Consider the following 16,280-nt stretch of genomic DNA (forward strand, 5'->3'; position numbering starts at 1 on the left):
GGTGAAGAACTACGGTAAAATGGGCTGCAGGATGTCCCTGAAAGTCCATATCCTTGATGCTCATCTTGATAAATTCAAGAAGAACATGGGAGCATACTGAGAGGAGCAAAGTGAGCGCTTCCACCAAGATAAACTGGACTTTCAACTTCGCTACCAAGGAGCGTAAAACGAAAACGTGATGGAAGACTATATTTGGGGGCTGATACGTGAAAGTGATTTACATTACAGTCGCAAATATCGAAAAACTACTCACTTCTAAACATTTTTCTTCATTTTTTATTATAACTTTAGTATAAATAGATGTAAATCTTGATTCATATGTTTCTTTATTTTTATCCGTTAATAAGTTTAAATTTTGGAACAACTAAGGTATTCAATCGACACAGAAGAGCTTCTCAAATTGAAATAAGTAAAAAATAAACGTTCATCGTGGTGAAAAAAACTGTTTTTCATATCCTCCATGAAACATTCAGTGGTGCCGCCTATAAGCATTATGGAGACGATACTTCTGCTATATGCTAGGGCAATGTTAAGCAATAACGTTGTGTGTTATGATGAAAATGCCATTGTCCATCGTGCGTGTAATGTACAGAATTATTTCAACTAGGAGAGAATTACAAGATTCCGATGAATTCTAATCACAACTCAAAACTTGCTACTGTAGCTGTGTTGTAGTGCTTTCCAATAAACTGGCTACTGTAGCTGTGTTGTAGTGCTTTTTAGTGACAATATGGAATTAATTCATGGTGGAATTCATCAGTAACCTCACAAGCAGCACGTCACGTCGTCTTATGGAGGTTATTAGCGTATGAGGAGGACCAACCAAGTTGTGAATGTTTAATACGAATTGGTTCAGTGCTACCGACAGTATTTATAATAATTTGATGTTATATATTGCCACTATAAAAATTTTGCTAAATTTATGTTGGTATAGGTAAAGTGCTGAATTATACATCTTTCTGATAAAACTGTTTGCTGGTATAATAAATTACGTATGCAGATATTCAGTATAACACACATTTTTAAGTTTGACAGCGCCAAGTGTATTTGTATTCCACCTTAATAATAACAATCGTATTTGTTACAAAATATGGAAACATTTTAGTCAAAACTGTATTAAGATCTTTAATACGATTAACAGCGATAGCAGAAATATATATATATATATATACATACAGACCTTTAGTGAATGTTGAACAAAACTCATAATAGTTATATACAAGGATTTAACGTAATAAGAAGAGCAGTGTCTTTTCCTCTTTATATATATATGTATATTTACAGTTCTTTAGCAAAGATTGAGAAAAATCAATAAATAAAATACACTTTTCAAGTGTAGTATAAACATAATTCTTTATTAAATGTTAAAAATAGCAGTAAATTATGCATATTTTATTTACTGTGTTTAGAATACTAGAAATATAATTATAAATACTTTAATAAATATATTTATAAATACTTTAGTGAATATATTTATAAATATTTTAGTAAATATATAAATAAATACTTTTATAAATAAATATTTTTTTAATATTTAAAAACAGAAACTTATAACGATTTTAACTGCAACAAGAGCAGGGTATACAACTCTTTAGTGAATGTTGCAATGTAGCAGCAAGGTATAAAGGGAATTTTTACAAGTATAATAATAATAGCAGTGTTATCATAATCTCATTATTATGTAATATATGAAAAATAAATTATAATCTCTTTCAACATCGGCTTCGGAAATTATCTCGCATTTAGAGGGATACGTCAGTTTACGAGGACAGCTGTAACAAGTTCTTGTGAAGAGCACCAAAGCGCTTTTATGTAAATTTATAGATCTTAGGAAAACGCTCGTATCGAACCTGATTTGTAATACTTGAAAATATTAAAATGTTCTATTTTCTCAAAATCCCTGGTGTTATTAAGACTTTTTAAAACAAATAAGTTGAGTCACCAAGCGGTATTTTTCCAAATAAAAGGGGGGTAGAACTATTCTTAAGTGACTAGTTTTAATTTAGCCATTAGACAGCTGTGCTGAGCTGATATAACTAGTGTTAGGCCTATTAAAATGATAAACAAGCCTATTATATAGAATTTGCTTTCCTGAACAAGAACGAGGTTTTTGTTTCTTATTTGTAAATATGAATAATCACACCTTATTTACTACTTAAGATAGAGCGAGTAGTGAAACAATATAGCGAAAAAAATAAAACATGGAGAAGATTACAAGATAAGAAAAGACACCATGATGTCCATCTTTTCGATGGGTATTATATGTTAATGTCAAAACAAGAGTGTAAAAAAATACCAAGTGTAAAAGTTAAAGCTGCTCCATCTATATAAAATTAAAAACATTACAAATTTTGGTTCATTTTACTTAATAATTAAAATTTCTCAAAATGTTCTGACATGGACAAAATTTAAATAACTCGTTTCAAGGATAATATTTGCGCAAGTCTGTGAAAGTCATTCCGTATATGTTAGGACAGCGTAAGAAAACAGAGTACGATAAAAGAAAAAAAACATGAAAAAAATGTAGCACATAAATAACCGTGCTTAGGGACGATGTTACGTCATGTTGGTGTCTATAGTTCAGACATTACTCGCCAGTGTAAGTTTTTTGTTTACTTGAGTTTAGGTAACACTGACACTTGAAGAAGGTTTGACTCTTTTAAAAATTTGTTTCTTTTAAGTATTTGATTAAAATTAAACCAGACCAAACAAATAGAAAAGAACTCACGGTCTGAAAAAATCTCAGAACGAAGAGCCAGAAATTCTTTATAGTACTATGATAGGTTAGTGATAATAGTTATAATCATCTAATATTGTTTTATTTGTTTATGTAGTTAATAGTCAGTGGACAATAAATTAAATATATTGGTTTCTTTATTTTTTCCCGTTAATAAGTTTTAATTTTGGAACAACTAAGGTATTCAATAGACAGAAAAGAACCTCTCAAATGGAAATAAGTAAAAAATAAACGTTCGAAACTTGGAAACATTTGTGTGAAATGTCGATTCTGTCCATCAATTACACTATGTAACAAAATTTTTTACTTTTTCTTGTTCCTGGGCAGAAAGTGTTATTTCCCAATTGCTTATGCCTAAAGTAAATGGAAAACTTTGCTTTTGTGACCTGGGAGCGTATAACAAAAACATGATAGAAGACTATATTTGGGGGCTGATACGTGAAAGTGATTTATTACAGTCGCAAATCTCGAAAAAACTATTCACTTCTAAACATTTTTGTATAACTTTAGTATAAATACATATAAATCGTGATTCATATGTTGTTTATTCAGACCTTATGTAAATGAAAATGTGCAAATTTACCAGTTTTTACATAGAAAATAAGTTAATTTCTAAATTTCATTATCCACGTCACAAAAGCAAAGTTTAAAGGGAATAATGACCATTTTCTGTACTTTTACAAAGTAAGCAATTAAGAAATAACACATACTATCCAGGAACAAAATTTATGTTACATAGCGTTATATATTTCTGAAAATTAATGAGTTCTCTTTCAGAAAAGATTCTATTTCAGATTTAGATTCAATACTTCGAACCTATTTCTTCACCGCCAATTTTACGCTTTTGAATCCGTCTTGGGGTTGAATAAGTTTTTCTTTTATCGTATAAGGCTTCTAGACACGCACAAGGCCTTCACGTCCTGCGGCTCTACATGACAACTCAGTCAGCGACGCTCGATACGGTTTCCTCGCTGCCTCGGCACCGTACAAATAAGTAAAATCCTAGCCACTGCCTTGAAATTGATCACATCTTTGTAGCTAACGAATGCCCTAACTTTACAATATCGTTACAGTTGACGTATTGTAAACTACTTGGTATCTGTTAATGGATATGCCCCGTCACTGAACCAGCTAAATCAAGATCTGTAAGATAGTTTTGTGAGCACCTAGAGCCTACGGTATTTTGAAAGATTAACATTTCTGTCACGAAAGAGTATTTATGTATTCATAAAGAGAGAAATGGAAACCATAATAGTTTTTCAGTTATTAAATATTTTGAATGAATGTTTAGTATAGAGAAGGATAAATGCATCACTGTAATTTTGGAAACTATACTCGTATATAACTTAAAATATGTTAGCTTTTAGAAAAAATACTGCTTATAAAATCGAAGATTACAACATACGTAAAGCCCAGTGATAAATTTTTCTTTACTCACAAAAAATATTTATATTTTGAAAATAGCTCTTATATTTTACCAACACAAAAAAAAATTTAAAAAAACGAATGTAGGACAAAAATCCACTCTTAATATCCTAAATCACTTATGTAACGAAAAAACAAATCCACTTGTAAAAATGTATATATATATATATATATATAGAGAGAGAGAGAGAGCAGGAAACGTTCCAGCGAAAAAACTTTAAAAATTGAAGATCTAAAATCAATTAAAGTATTACATATATATATATACATATGCATGTATATAGTAACACATTATGCATCTTCAATCCTATAATACGTACATTCACGGCAAAAATTGACATGTTAAACCTAATAAAACGTCAAAAATCTAAATATTCTAAAAACAGCATATAGTTTACAGACTTTAAATCATAGAAGATATAAATGCTGAAACACACACAAACTATCCAGATTAGTGTAGATGTAATATCTTTAGGTTATATACAGCTCAGAACACAAAACAGGCGCCCTTTAATTTTTAGAAAACACAATAACACACGTTTCCTTCTTAAATTACAGAATATATGTACATCATAGTTTATTGTTTCTTACGTCATAGCAATATGAACAGCAGAAATATACCAGTATTAAGTTTTAGAAAAATGTGTACGTGAAAAACATTTGTATATTATATTGCTGAAAACGTGTATAACAGAAAACTTACTTATTAAACTAGAGAAATTATCATATATATCACAAGAAAAGCTTACCTCTTAGATCACCTAGGAAAAAATGTGTACATGAAAAACAATTACCTATTAAAATAAGGAAATTATGTAAATCAGAAAAATCTCAAATCTGAAAAATTACATAATATCATTTATAAAATATCATGACGTTGACTTTTTCAATCTGATGAAATCTGACAGCTTAAAACTATGAAAACTACTAAGAGCAGAAAAGTACACTTTTAAACTATAGAAAATACGTAGAATAAGGATAGCCTTCTTTCACAGCTGTAGAATGTATAAAAGGAAAGATCTATCTTATAAATCCAAGATATAACTTATATAACAAATACAGCTTTACAAAAAACAATAAAATATTGTTTTAGTTTCATGCACTTTACAATAATAATAATACATTGTTGACTGACGCAAAAGAGAAATTAGTTTGGTTTTGAATTTTGCGCAAAGCAACACGAGGGTCATCTGCGCTAGCCGTCTCTAATTAAACAGTGTAATACTAGAGGGAAGACAGCTAGTCATCACCGCCCACCGCCAACTCTTGGGCTACTCTTTTACCAACGAATACTTGGATTGACCGTAATATTATAATGCCACCACGGCTGAAAGGGCGAGCATGTTTGCTGTAACGGGGATTCAAACCCACGACCCTCAGATTACGAGTCGAGCGCCTTAACCACCTGGCCATGCCATGCTTAGGGAGATTAACGTATCTTCAACATAGCAGATTGAATTTTGAGGCCTCTGATCATATTTTGACTATCTTTTGAAAATGCTTAAGGAGTTTTTAAAACGAGTTGTTGAAATTTATTGTGATATAGTCAAAAATTGTTTAGAGATGCTGAAAATAGCTAGAGTCCATCTGGTTGAACCAATAACACGACTGAGTAGTAGCGAAATGAACAGGGTCTCGCAGTGAAGTTTTGTTTACGAAGTCGGAAGTTAGCTGTAAAAAAAACCCGTTATGGATGAACGTTTACTGCTCTTAAGCCTTGCTTCTCTTGTTGGTGTCTCCATCGACATATTCGTTCAAAACATGCCGACTAATCTCTGTTCCTTCAACATTTTGTCCCTCGGTGTATCTACCTATTCACTATCGTTTCAAAAAGAACACAAGTAGTAACGATTATACTACTTTATCTGAAGAAAACCCTACAGGAAGTTAAATTCAAACTTTGCAGTAAAAACAAAGAAACAAAATACATATTCACGACCTAAGTCTAAACTCACTATTTGATTACACAGAACCTGTTAATAAGACAGATATACATCTTTGTCGATAATCTATTCTTATGCAATGAGAAAATCAGTAATATGTCGTTAGCAAAGTATCTCTTAAACAGAGGAACAGGCCTATGGTGATGTTCTGTAAATATAGAAAGTGAGTGTGTTGTGCTATTAGTAGAACATTTTTTTTAATGCAGCATCTAGCATCACAAACGGAACATTAATAAAGGAAAATGTGTCTCCTACTTATGATAGGCCGTAAAGAGGAATATCTTACAATCTTATCACACTTTTCTAAACGTGTTTCTAACAGAGCTGTCGTTTGACACGAACAGAATTTAACTTGTTTAACAACTGACCTATCTTTCTGTCTTTCCATTTTCTGTCTATTAGCAGGAATATTGATATAAGTTGGAAAACCTGCATGAAAGCAGTTTATAATTTTGCAGGAAAATAAATTATAGCTTTCATTTAATATAAGAAATAGTTACTGTGTAATGAGCTTATCTTAAGTATTAAAGTTGGAACAGCGAGCTGCCACCGGAACGTTTCTTTAATATATGTTGTATTTTAGGTTGAACTCTATTGTGATGCATAAAAATGGCATATTATGCCGTTAACAGAATGTCCCTTAAACACAAAGAGGAAATACTTTATGTTGTTCTCACAGTTTCCGTTCAATGTGGAGAAGGGATATTTTGCGGTTCTCAGTTTTTCTTTAATGTAGAGAAGATATATTGTGTGGTTCTCACAACGTCCTTTCAATGTAAAGAAGAATATTGTGTAGTTCTCTCAATTTTCCTTTATATGAAGAGGAGATATATTGTATAGTTTTTCATAACTTTCTTTATAGAGTTGTAATATCCTATATAATTATCAAACTTTCCTTTAATTTACAGAGGATATACTATGTGTGATTTTTGTATTTTCCCTTTAATATGAAGAGGAAATGTTTATTTCTTTTCGTTTTGTTTTAGTTTATGATAGGCGAAACCAAAGAAACATCCGTAAGGAATGAAGATCACCCTTTATATATAAACAACCTAGATAAGTCAAACATTTATAGTTAACTTCGTACTGAAAGAAGTTACCTATATAGACTATAATTCAAATTCACTATGTTATGAATATACAGAACACAATCAGAATGTTAAATAATATGGATCGTAATGATTCATCAGTTGAATTCCTACGCTATTAACGACATTTTGAGCCATAATCCTAATAAAGCTCGACCAGCTAGAAATATATTTTTAATTCTAATAAAAAATAAAACAGTGTAATAAATATAAAAAATAATAAAAATACATATGCATATCAAACATTTTAATCGCTACTGTTTATGTCACTAACATGAAAGAAACAATAAAATAGAACTTACAGCTTACAAAACCGCCAAGCAATCTTTTGAGCTATCCAAATATTTTGCACAAAGGTTTTCGTAGAAAAAAAAAGTTTTAGTAAATACACGCACGTTATTCTTTTTGATTAATATAATAATCTGATGATGTTTTATGAAATATTAGCATATTGTTTGAATAATTGTCCTTTGCAATTATATTTTAATATCAAATTGAGCAAGGGAAATTATGGCCGTTAGAGATATATGAACAATGTTTTATCTTAAGCAGAGAAGTTAGTTACAGTAAGATCTAAGCCTACCAATCCTGCGTCAAAAGGCGGATAATTCAGAATAATAAAATATTTTCTTAAAATCTGACATTTTAATGTTTTTACTATCTACAAACATTGTAGTTAACATGTACTCAACTCTGTAAGAAGGTAAATCTTACGTCTAATATATTTACAAGAATATTTCTTGCATTAAAATCTGTGAATCCTATGTATTATTCACGTTCAATTTTGTCACTGATTTTTTTTTCACAAGACTGTATATGTTACGCATGCTCAGTATAAAAATAAAACTAATATAGAATATTTTGGTCAAGAAGTTAGCACACATGATCACCTACACATTTTGTAATGTTTTCAAATTATATTAAAAATTTGGGTAAATTTTTACAGTTTGCGAAGTTAAACAAATAAACATGGGTAAACCCTGGTGGAGAGAATCTAGGAAATGCACACTCTATTGAAAGGGAAAGAGGATGCAAACGAACCAAATATAGCGTTTTTAAGTAAAAATAGCACGTGGATGCTATAGTGTATCAAGGTACGTTGGATGTCGGTATATGTTGTACTTTCTTTTATAAAAGGTTCATGAATTCTATCTCACGATTCTCTAATTATAAGAACAGTTTTTAAGTCGATATATCATTCAATGGTGCTTGGATAGTCATATATTTTCTTGTTGAATTAAATCGATTATCAAACCAGAATGAAATAGTAAGAACACATCTATAATTTCTATACCTTAGAAAGCACTCTTAATGTTATGCGGAGGAAAACCTATTATCTAAGGCACATGAAAAAAAGAAACACTCCAAAAAAACACAGTATTCTAAGTGTTATACTCAACGCTTACATTTAACCCTTAATAGTTACTCGAGTATACATGAATGTTGACATTATTGTTTATTAAATGTAACAATATTCATCTAACTATCATATTTATCGTATCAGTTCCTCGGTAGATTAGCGGTAAGTATAAGAACTAAAAACGCAAACAATTCGGGGTTTGATTCCCGTGGTGGACAGATAGCCCATTATGCTATCATCCTAGTTTTTGTATACCTGTATTTTATAGTTTACTAAGTGTAACACAACACTCTACAACTAATCGGTATATTAACCCTCATTTACATTTAAAGTAATACTACCACATTATTATAACAACCGTAGTGTTAATTGTAACATAATACAACTGACGATTAAAATTACCGAAGTAAGCGCCATGTAAAGACAAAACTTGATACAGTGTCAGGGCAAGAGAATACTTTATAGGGTTAATTTATCCATGCAATTACAGAATGTAAATGTCAACACCATATTAATGCTTCACTGATCCATGTTGACAACTGAATGAGTCAGGGTGAGAATACTTATCATTCTTTAGAATTTTAATACACTTCCACCAAGGAAGGGCACGTCATGAAGGGTCTGCTTGAATGAGCATACTGATCAAATTAAGGATTTGAAATAACCGTCATGCAGTGTCTTAACTACGTAGAGAGAAACTAGGAAGGAGCTGGCATATGATACCGGTATATGCAAGAAGAAATAAACAGAATACCATTCCACACATAAACGCTGATAAAAAGCAATGTTTAACACTATTTATTAAGTTTTGTTGTCATGCCACGCCTCAAAAAGCGTAGAGAATTGTCAGTACAGTAGAGAGTTCGCGTAAAAGCTTTACATCATGCTAGTTGGACTCTCCAACAAATTGCTGTAGACTTGAAAAGCTCCCTAAACACTATCAAATACGCCCTAGATTGTGAGACCGAGACAGATAAATTTGAAAATAGGAAAAAAAAGAGGCAGAACACATAAACTAAATCATACTGATGTTAAGTATTTTCCTTTATGTAGCCTTTGGGACAAAAAGAAGACTGTCACTGATCTCAGGCATGAGATAAACGACCATGTACCAAATAGCAGTAAAGTGTCCAGTAATATCAAGAAGACCAAACAAGAGTTGAACATTTGGTCGTCGTAGCAGTTTAAAAAACATTTTCTCCCATCTCCAAATAGTGTCAAGATACTGAAATTTACTTACAGTTACAAAAACTGGACTGTTGATGATTGGCAAAGGGTGTTATGGACGGATGAGTTCAAGTTTGAAATGTTTGATTTAAAGTGTAGGTTTTACATTCGGCAGAAGAAAGGTGAAAGATACTTACCTCAATTCATAGCACCTACCAGGGTTTATGGTGCTAAGTCGACAAGAGATACTTGCAAAATAGATGGAATAATGGAGCAGTGAAAATAGCATCAGATACTGACCCGTCGTGACATACCTAGTGGTTTGTGTATTATTTGTACAGAATTCAACTACCAAGAAGATAATAACCCCCAAAACTCATCCAACCTCTGCAAAAGTTACTGGCCAGAGGAAATGAAGCCAGCTAGTAGTATCCGCCACCATAAACGTTTTGTCTGGTTCTTTGAGCAGAATAGCTAGAGTGACTCTTATTTTTTTATAACGCTTTTATAGCTGGTGAAGCGGAGTGTATTTGGTAGTATGATGTGTCGAACCGCGTACCCAAGGATCCACTGGTCCAAATGGAAAGTTTGAGACAGTTCTGAGAGACATGTACTATGTTCTGCAATCATTATCAGCTAACACCCAGAGTTGAGTAAACTTTGAGTAATCTGTGTTTGTCAGAATATTAACGAACTGCTGATCTGTGGTTCAGTTATATGCTCATAAATACATCGTAACTGTAATTTTTATTCCATAGTTACCGAATAAAAAAAGTATGATACTCAGTTATAAAAGTTACTACTCTTAACCATCATTAGGTAGAATGCAGATCACATTTAAAAGTATGCACTTGTCTTTTCAGAAGGTTCGGAAACTATTTCAACTAATTTAAATGGTGTTAGAAAATTACCATAACTAAATTTCAAATCTGAAAAACAGCAAACTATTGGTGAATTTAAATTAAAGAAGCAAGAAAGAGTATTTGTATTTGTTCAGGATATGTGCATATGAAGTAAATAGTAGGTGTGGCTTTCAATTTGATAACATGGATACCTTAAAATTAATTTGCAAAGTCGAATTTCACAACTAAAATGAGAAGAATTCCATCTTACACGTTCAGTGTGGTGGCTTATTTTGTCTCCGACTTGACAGCACAGAGTTCTTCGTAGTTAAAAAGTTTAAAATGTGAACAATGTTGATTTACGATTCGTATTCGATAAGACGAGGGTATCAAAATAAAACAAACAAAACATCTGAAAATTTTGAGTCAAAAATAATATATAAAAAAGGAAACACGGTCATTAGTAAACGCCAAATAGAAACTGTAAAGGTGGTGTGAATTTAAATGTACGTCCACTAATACATCTGGAAAGTGATTGGTATTAACTTCTGATGAAAGCAAGCTACCTACATTGATCAGATCTAAACGTTAACATAATGATGGATGACAATACATATCATGTCTAAACGTTAACATTGTGATAAATGGCAATCTACTTACATAGATCAGATCTAAACGTTAACAGAGTGAAAAATGGCAAAATATTTACATAGATCAGATCTAAACGTTAAAACAATGATAACTGCAATCTATCTACATAGATCAGATCTAAACGTTAATACAGTAATGGGTGTGGCATAAATTCATATATCGTTTTTAAGGTTTTACTCATGATTAGATTGTATTGTTTTACCTGTCGGCCATTTTCCTCATTCTCGACATCTTCGTCTGTAAATAGTGTCGATTCCCTGATAGTTCCAATGATCATTATCAACTATACGACTCAACAGCTATATTTTCAAATCGTTGTGGGTTTATCTTCGCTAAATTCAATTACGTAAAGTTTAAGTTTTGTTAATTTCTAATTGGCTAACCGAAATTAAAAACCTTTTAAGCAATAATTAGCAAACATACAACTTCCACAGATTTTTTTTTTACTTTTTATTTTAGTTATATCCCAAAATCACAAAGCACAATGCAAAAATAATAGCAGCTTTCATGGACTCAAGTTCGCAGAAGGAAACCCTCCTTCACGTATTCTGATCGAATCATAGTATTGCACAACTGTATGGAACACCTTATCCAGTGACTTCTGCAACAAACGCTTCTCCAGGTTCCAGAAAGACCTGTTGAAGATGCAAGGTTCCGGTCTTATTAGATGTTGATAAGATCACATTTGCCTGAAAGAAAAACTCAGAGAAGTCTTTCGTAACTTTCTTTTCGCTGAAATTAGCACAAATCAGAAATCGCTTTTTTCGAGGGTAATGCCTCTCAAGGGCTATCATATTATGGTCAACGTAATGGAGGACGTAAGAAGGGCGCCTGGCTTCGTTCTTGTCATCAAGAATCATATTCATCCAGAAGGAAGGCGAACTTTCCCTCATAGCCACTAAACGTCGAATGAGAACAAGGTTATAGGATTGAGAGTTTACGTTGTGATCTCGAAAGTTCGGGTGAACAGGAAGCCATGGTAAAGTTTCATTTCCAGTGGAGTTGGATTCCATAGCATCAGTCCACTGCATTGGAGCTAGCTGACCTACGGTGTATTCCTAAAATTAAATAAATTCAATAAAACATTTTCGAGTTAAAAATAATTCATTTTGACAAATAATAAAGGAAGCAAGAAATTTTAAAGTACTATTGAAAAAACAGTGATTTTTCATAATCATGAATCAGACGTTTTAGTAACACTCGCTGTTGCTATTTTCAGGTACTGAAAAAATAAAAAAGTTTGAAAAAATTGATTATTTACAGAAATAACACTATAAAGAGCTATTGTGACACAAATTGTTGCTGAGAGGCAAAACATCAGATTATAAGAACAAGTGTAAACAGTTCTCTATAATGCTCAGTTGAACAGAATCTGGACAATCAATATAGAAAGTCGAGTAGTTAGATGTGGAAATATGTAACAGTCAGATGATGAAAATCTGAACAACCAGAGGTAAAAAATGAAATAGTTAAGCGTGAAATAGTCACATAGTTAGCTGAGCTGTAGAAAAACTGTATAATTAAGTGTGAAAAATAATCTGAAACAAAACAGTCAGATACAGAAAAACAGAAGCTTCACAGTTTGTTAAGTAAAACACTCAGACTTTGAGAATCAGAACAGCCAAAAGTCGAGAAAGGGAACATTCACTTGTTGATAAGGAAAATAGTCGGAGGGGAAACAGAAAAAGAGAAAAATCCGATGTTGAGAAACAGAACAACCTGATGTCGATAAACAATCTAAACCCCTCATATATATATATACTTTTAGAAATGTATTACATATTCTACAGGATGATCAGTCAGGGTTTGGCTCAAAATACATTGTTCTTTGTAAAGTTTATTTCTCCATGTACTGAATGTTGTTTCCCGCTCGCTAACTATAATTATTCGACTTTAGCGAGATTTAAGTCCTCATCTGTGGATACGATAGTGATTGATAGTACAAGTATTATTTAAAATGTGACCTCTTATTCTGTAAAATAATAAAGAGTGTATCAGACTGAAGCAGTTCCTAGTTGAATTATATCATTGAAACTTCCAAGCGCGTTGCTTTTATGGCATTATGTTAAGGCAGTTATTTTAATAACCGTCCCTCAAGAGATGATTTATAACCCACATTATACACCAAGTTTCGCAGTGGAGTTCGATACTGCCGCTAAGCGCAATTAACCTGTATGTTGAGGCTCTGAAAATAGTGATATTTCTATGACCTAACCACTTCACGAACTCCTTTTAACTCCACTGATTCTAAGCTATTGGGAGAACGACCGCAGTCAGGTCATTAGGTTGACTTGACAGCTACTGTATTCAGTATGAAGGATAAAATATGTTCATCTTTTAAGTCTGTCATTTCTGTCATTCAGGATGGTGAAATGAAATACATTTTAGATTTATAGACTGAAGTATTTAATTCTGAATTGATGAAAAATAACAATTATGTTGAAACCTATTCGAAGATGGAAAAAATAGTGTAAGGGAAGAAAAGTGATTTACTTAATAAATTCTGACAGAAAGGGGAACTAAACATCTCACGTGAGCAATTATTAAAAAGAAAATTATTTGAAGAACAGTCACTCAAGGTTTAGATGAAAATCTCAAAAAAGGTGGCAGAAAACTCAGTAGTAGAAAGTTTTCTATAGAAAATATCCTTATTCAGGCGCTTACTAACTTTGAAACGAAGATATATTCATACATATGTTTGACCCTAAATTGATTATCGCAGTTGCCCGTGCCTATATAAACGACCACCATTTACCTTGTTTATACAAAAGAGCGAAAATCAAACTGGTCTTTTCTAGTTATCAGTCATAGAAGTGACTAACATTCATCTGGCGATATGAGGGCAGAGTAGAACTTTACAGAAGTTTCAGCGAACTAACCGGTCCGACTTAGTATTGACCAAAGATTTTTTTTTCTGATGAAGTTGAAATTTATTTTCAAATTTATTATTATTTTTTTCCATGAAAACTCTATTTTCAACGATGCCCAACTAGTATAATTTATCTAGAAGGCCAGTACTTAACTGCTTACATGCATAGAAAGATCAACAACTATGAACTAGCCACTTGGTGTTACAAATATCGTGGTTTGGTTTGTTTTGAATTTCGCGCAAAGCTACATGAGGGCTGTCTGTGCTAGTCTTCCCTAATTTAGTAGTGTTAGGCTAGAGGATAGGTAGCTAGTCATCACCACCCACCGCCAACTCTTGGACTATTTTTTTACCAACGAATAGTGGGATTGACCGTCACGTTATAACGTTCACACAGCTGAAAGGGTGAGCATGTTTGGTGTAAGGAGGATTCGAACCTGCGACCTTCAGATTGCGAGTAGAGTGTCTTAACCACCTGGCCATGTAGAGCCTGAAAACATCGTGATTATATCAGACACTGACCTTTTCAAATATCTGTGTGTAAATGGATATAGACATTGGTAAAAACATTCTGAAATGGTAACGAGAAGTTGGTCAGTACAGTGGACACCAATAAATTTTGTAATAATTTAGAGTGCTACTATTCCACCGGGTTTCGTTTTGTATTTCACGAGATGCAACTTTATATAAAAACTCGTGCTTTGTAATTCTGTCCAAGTATTTTTATTGTATGCAAGCTAATGATCCTGTCATTAGGTATCTTGACATTTCTGACAATAAACAGCTTGACGTAACTAACAATAGATATAACTCGGGTATTATGGATGACAGCTGCACGACGCTAAAGTGAAAAGGGGCCATACTAATATTTCTTCAAAGAGCTTATAAATTATAATTTTTCTTTACTATAGTAATAAGGACCCTAATGTATTAATAAGAAAAAGAATAATTTTATTAAATGCTAACTTACATGGATTACTTCAAAGACATTTTATTCTGAGCGAATAACTTAATCATAGCTTTCAGAAATTTTACAGAAGTTTTGTTCATCGAGTGAGATAACTCATTACAATGCACTTGTTTTGTTCATGATCGATTTAACACAGAATGTACTTATATTGTCTTCCATAAACTTTGATAAAACAATAGGCTTAGTATGAAATCCTTAAATCTGACTCTTTTGAAACTCTTTGTTAAAATAACAAATAGAGTACTGGAGCATTTAGTTTCTGTTATGCCTGAGGTAACTTGATCAAACTACAGAATATACACCGAAAACTTAACTATTATTAGAATTAAAAGTACTAATTAAAATTAATCACTTAAGACACGTATTTTTAATAATCTTGTATAACATTGTTCAAACGATAAGTTGAGTAATAAAGTTTGTAGCTATTATTAATTCTTAGCTGTCTTACTCAAACCAAGTTTTAAAAACATTAATTTGAGCTTTCATTAAGCCTGATTTATTATATTAAAATTTTAGGCATAAGACTGGACTTTTTATCATTTACTTATTTTAAAGTACTTTATTTTAACAGCATGTTTAACAAAGAACTTTCAACGCATACTTTTGTAACACAAAAACACTTGGCTGGAAGAAGGACTAATTTATTATGTTTAAACTTTGGACCTAAAGATATCACTATCAAATAAATATTTACTAACTTTCAACTACAACATTGTTAATATTCACAACATGTAGTTTAGTGTACTAGGATACATTAACTTTGAATTTTTATTCCTTACATTTGCTTCAATAAAGCAAATAACAAAAAGCTACAGTGCAGTTCGGAAGATTGAAAGGTTATTCTCTGCTTTAATAGTTTTGAGATAATTTTTTTTCAAGTGGATTTCTCATTATCAATAAAAAGCTATAGTCTTTAAGCCATTCTGTTTTTCTCTTCTTTGTTATTTTCTATCAGTTTTATGACTTCAATGGCCACACTTAAATAATGTATTGTTTGTTTCTGAATTTCGCGCAAAGCTACACGAGGGCTATCTATGCTAGTCGTTCCTAATTTTGCAGGGTAAGACTAGAGGGAAGGCAGATGGCCGTCACCACCCACCGCCAGCTCTTGGACTACTCTTTTACCAATGAATAGTGAGACTGACCGTCACATTATAACACCTCCACTGCTGAAAGCTGCCTTTCCTCTAGCCTCACACTACTAAATTAAGGCCGGCTAGCCCTTGTG

At 32.2% G+C, this 16,280-nt stretch overlaps 1 pseudogene across 1 annotated transcript in view; it reads right to left on the reverse strand.

Annotated features, from left to right (window-relative positions):
* Nucleotides 1–11,641: 11,641 nt before the first annotated feature.
* LOC143226719 (maltase A2-like) overlaps nucleotides 11,642–16,280 on the reverse strand; it is a 63,367-nt pseudogene continuing 58,728 nt past the window's right edge. Inside the window, exon 4 of the transcript XR_013014719.1 lies at nucleotides 11,642–12,271. The product of XR_013014719.1 is annotated as a maltase A2-like (transcript). The remainder of the gene's footprint in view (nucleotides 12,272–16,280) is intronic.

Source organism: Tachypleus tridentatus, chromosome 1 (genome assembly GCF_004210375.1).
Source record: "Tachypleus tridentatus isolate NWPU-2018 chromosome 1, ASM421037v1, whole genome shotgun sequence".
NCBI lineage: Eukaryota > Metazoa > Arthropoda > Merostomata > Xiphosura > Limulidae > Tachypleus > Tachypleus tridentatus.